The sequence below is a fragment of the Frankliniella occidentalis genome, unplaced genomic scaffold (assembly GCF_000697945.3).
Source record: "Frankliniella occidentalis isolate FOCC.00 unplaced genomic scaffold, Focc_3.1 Scaffold200, whole genome shotgun sequence".
Lineage (NCBI taxonomy): Eukaryota > Metazoa > Arthropoda > Insecta > Thysanoptera > Thripidae > Frankliniella > Frankliniella occidentalis.
The window spans coordinates 427,186-432,127 of record NW_026267326.1 but is presented as its reverse complement, the minus strand read 5'-3'; the positions used below and the strand labels follow the sequence as shown (position 1 = coordinate 432,127).

At 44.8% G+C, this 4,942-nt stretch overlaps 1 pseudogene; it reads right to left on the bottom strand.

The window, feature by feature from the left end:
- Positions 1-967: 967 nt before the first annotated feature.
- LOC113214090 (fidgetin-like protein 1) lies at positions 968-4,380 on the bottom strand (annotated as a pseudogene).
- Positions 4,381-4,942: the final 562 nt, after the last annotated feature.

The following is a 4,942-nucleotide window of genomic DNA, read 5'->3' as shown; positions in this document are numbered from 1 at the left end:
GTCCGTCGTCCGTGTAAGAGGAAGGAGATGAGCTAGAGGTCTGAAAATTTCAGGGTATCTTAGGGGTCACTCCTGGACAACGAAACGCCTGGTGCAAATCCTGGCAACCACCCCCAAGGGGGTGAAAGGGGGTAACAAAGAAATAGGGGTTGGTCCAAAAAGTAGAAAATCAAATTTTTTTTATGGTCCCCTAAGGGGTAACTCGTGAAAGTAGAGCCCTATGGGCAAAAATTTCGTCCGTTTTGCTCTATCTCTCACCGTTTAGGCGCCAGAGGGAGTTTCTTTTACGAAAGTGGCCCAAAAATAAACATATTAATTTTAGAAAATATTGGATGGTCTTCCAAGGGGTAACTTGCAAAAGTAGAGCCCTTTGGGCGAAAATTTGGTCCGTTTTGCTCTATCTCTAACCGTTTGGGCGCTACAGGGAGTTTCTCTCACAAAAGTGGCCCAAAAATAAATTTATTAATTTCCGAAAATATTGGATGGTCTTCTAAGGGGTAACTTGTGAAAGTAGAGCCCTTTGGGCGAAAATTTCGTCCGTTTGGCTCTATCTCTAACCGTTTAGGCGCTAGAGGGTCTTGTTTGCTGTAGTGAACAATTAAATGTAAAAGAAGTCCCAGAACCGCAAAAGAGGTAAGAAACTCCCTCCCCCCACCCCAAAAAACGTTTTCTAAGCAGAAGGGTGGGTTGTAGTCGCGGTGTTTCACCGTTACATCCCTTTCTCGTGTCTACGGGGCAAATTTTAAGGACGACGGCCGAAGGCCCGTTACATCATTTGATTATGTTCTACAGCAAATCGCGTGACAGAAATGGTCGGGCCGCAGGCCCGACCATCGCCGCCGGCAGGCCAAGCAGGCCCGGCCCCTGCCGAACGGAGTTGCCGGCGCAGCGAAGCGAAGCTGGCAACTTCGTTTGGCGGAAGGGCGGGCCTGCTTGTTTTTTATCAGTGCAAAAGGGGCTAAGTCAACATGTCACCATAAAAATATGATAGCAAAAGGAGCTAAGTCAACTTAACTCCTTTTGCTTCTTGAGAAAATCTGATGACTTTGGGGTCAAGTCAACTTAGCACCTTTGGTGGCCTTCTGGTACGTGACAACTATCGTACAAAACAAGTCAAGTCGAGTTAGCCCCTTTTACAAACCCCTATATACACCAATCTATGGTACTTAGCACCAAACCGTTTGGTGGACAGATGCGGATTATAATCTAGTTTAAAATGCCATCAAAATATCAGTTTGGTGCTAAGTCAAGTTAGCCCCTTCTTCCGCTTCACAGCAGAAATGTTCCTTAAGTCTGCCCCCGAGTGCCCATTGAGGACATCAGCAAGGAGTTTATAGTCCTGATATGTCAGTGAGGTCTTCTTCCTGCGAAAAGTGGCTTGCAGAATTTGAAGGCGAGCCTGGAAGGATATGAAAGACTAGACTAAAAGGGTGATTATTACACACAGGAAGAAGATCATATAATAAACAATAGTGAAAGGTTACCTGAGCATCAGGGAGAGGAATTAGAATTTTATTTTGAAATCGCCGCCTTACAGCCTCATCCAGGTCTGCTGGCCTGTTGGTGGCGCCAATGACCAGTATTTGGTCATTTTCAGTCTTAGTAGCAGCACCTTACTATTAACAGGAAGGTAAAATTAAAAAGGAAAAACATATTTCCATTGCACTTATTGGCATCTCTTCCTATCCCACCACTTCAACAGGATACTCACCATCTGAACCAAGAACTCTGTTTTCATTTTCTTGGATGATTCGTTCTCCTTCTCGGTCCGTTTTGAGAGGACAGAGTCCACCTCATCAATAAAAAATACTGATGGCTGCATTGCTCTGTTGGAGGAAAAAAAACTACTTCACAATGACCTCTAGAGAACTAAATAATTGAGTAATGGCATTCTGATATACGTATGTGTGATTCAATCTTAAAATTGTTTAGGCTTTGAGAAAACTTACAGCCAAAGCAAAGTAATTTTTAACGAATTATACTGTACATTGCAAATGTAAGGAAAAATTCCATTAGAGAAATGCAAAGGAAGAAGCAAAGAAAATAAAATATACATCAAAACCAAATTAATCCTAATTTTTCCAAAGCAGGCACTCAAAAGGCACTCCATTTTGAAATTAGCAACACTGTAGGAATACAGAAGTAAAAATCTGAAGTATGTACAAACACATGACAGTAGGGTAAGGTGCCCTATTGTGGCCACTGTCCCACTGATGGCCACTTTTCTCGATTTCCAGCCAATCTGGTCACTTTACAATCTTGGCCTTGAAGTAGTGTTCTAGTTAGGTCCCTATTTCGGCATAATAAGCCAAACTACATCACATCGTTGTCTACATTACAAGAAAAAGGGGTGGCCATCATTGGGCAGGCCCATTCTTAAGGTGGCCATCATAGGGCATCTTACCCTATGTAGCATTAAATAAACTTCAGAAAATAATTATAGCGATAGCAGAAACCTTAGTACCAACAGGAAACCAAGTTACAGACCTTGCTACAGCAAATAGGGCTTGGACGGTCTTCTCTCCATCACCCACCCACTTGGATGTAAGTTTACTCGCACTCACATTAAAGAAATTGGATTGGCATGGAGATGCAATGCACCGAGCTGAAATAGTAATTGGGGGAAGAGGGGAGGGTAAGAGTGCAGTAGAAAGAGGGCTAATACTCCAATTTTAAATACCAATTAGTGTTTTTCCAGTTCCCGGAGGGCCATATAGCAAAACCCCTTTGGGTGCTGCTCGGAGACCTGTGAAGATATCTGGACGACGCAGAGGGTCTATAACCACCTCCTGGAAAGATCAGAAAAAAACAAGTGTCAAGTGCTGAGCATGAAAAATTGTATGCTATTACCTCACAATTTTACCTTCATTGATTTCTTAACCTCTTCCAGGCCCCCAACATCACTCCACTGACAAGTATCAGTTGATGGCAAGAGGCAGCCATCATAAATCTGCTCAATGAAGCGATCCTCAATGGCTGATCCAATCATCTCAAACTTGAGGTCCTCCTTGTTGTCAATAATTGCTTTCTTCACCTAACACGTAATTTTAGAGACTCGTAAATATAATGATGGTACTGAACTATGAGTAATATTTGAGGAGAAGTGTTGTGGATCGAAGTATTACTTACTCCTATGAATGGATGAGTATTAGTTTTTGTTCCAGAAGAGAACAGTGATGACACAGCAGGCTTCAGACGCTGAAGATCATTATCCACCTTTAACTCAGCTGTAACAAAATGTACATTCAATAATACTTGAGTTTTTAGAGATAAATAGGAAACGCGTGACTTTGTATATAAACCTGCTCTCAAAGCCTCAATTTGGGCTTTGGACTGCTTCAATTCTTCTCTTAATGTCTCTTTTGACGCCTGCTTGTTTTTGTTCCCCTTTCCCCTTCCCTTCTTTATTCCCTGGTTTTCATTTAATGACAACGAGCTCACCCTCTTCTTTCTTGTTGTCTTTAATGGAAGAAACTGTCCATCTACAAATGCATAAAGGAGAATTAATGAATTACTTAAGGAGCATAAATTAGGAGTGAAATTAGTACCGTACCATCATTATTAGAAGCAGGGCAGTCGTCAGATTCGTCATCAAGAACTATTGTGTCCTGAGGGGTAGGCTGCTCATGTGCAACTCGGCTTCTGAGTCTTGTCTCCATTAAGTTGGCCTACAAGTATACAGAAACATGACTTTAGAATACGCATCAAGCCTAAGATCACGAGGGATGGAGATGAGCGACATGCGGCTTGTCTCTGAAATGGTTACTTGGCCAAAGAAAACCAAGCTCAAGTCTTTCACAGGTCAATAGAATCTCTTCAAGATCCATTAGATCCATTGGTCATAAATTTACATGTAAATTATTTCAAATAAAAACAGATGTTTAACATGTTGTGAAAACTTACTCTGAAATCCTCGAACGGCTTTTTTGGTTCCAATTTTGTAGAATCCTGTGAATAGAATGGAATATTACATAAGAACAAATAAGCTAGAAAATGCAAAAATATAAACTGTAATGTTGCGGAATTATAACATTTGTAAATAAGATTTGGCCATAGCAGATGAAATAATTCGCAGCCATCCATGATAAATTAACGTCATCCCTGATGAGAAGAAATAGAAATCAGCAAACCAAACAAAATACTTACAGAGATTTGTGTCTTCACATCTCCAAGAGATGTGGCATTCTTGCAAGCCCTTTCAACCTCCTCCGTTACAATGGACATCTCCCTCCACTTGAGTTCTGGTTTGTCCCGGAGAGGTATACTGTCTACTTGTTTCTCTGCTTTAGCAGCCTTTTTCGGGTGCTCCCCGATGGCAGCGCTGCTGCTAGGCTCTCGCTTGGGGCTAGGGGCCTTGCTGCGGCTGCGAGCCTCGCCCATGGGGTTAGGGGCCTTGCTGCGGCTGCGAGCCTCGGGTGGACAGCTGTTGAAGTCATGTGGAGGAGGAGGAGAGTAGTTGGTGGAATGTGAATAAGAACCGTAGCGAGGACTTCGGCTGCGCCGGGGACTTAGCCGAGTCCTGCTGCTGTACTCCTGGTAGTAGTCACCTCCCGCGTAGTTACGGGGCTGGCTGCTGCTTGGCCGCCGGCCGTCGTATCGGTCGGGCTCTGCACGGTGAGGGGCTCTGCTGCTCCCGGTGTACTCGTGGTCGCGGTACTCGTGGTCGCGGCACTCGTGGTCGCGGTACTCGTGGTCGCGGTACTCGTGGTCGCGGCACTCGCGGTAGGGCTCGCGATGCTCGCGTGGCTGAGAGCTGTGGTAATCAGGTGGAGGAGGGTGGCTGCTCGATGCCCGGTATCGGGGACTCCTGCTGCGGCGAGCCCCGCAGCTGCTGCTCCCGCGGTAGGCCAGAGTTCTCAAACGGGCGGGCGGGCTCCACCCGCTGGCTGAGGTGTGCGAGAGAGAGCGACAGTACACGGGCGGTGCTGCGGTGCTGTGGCTT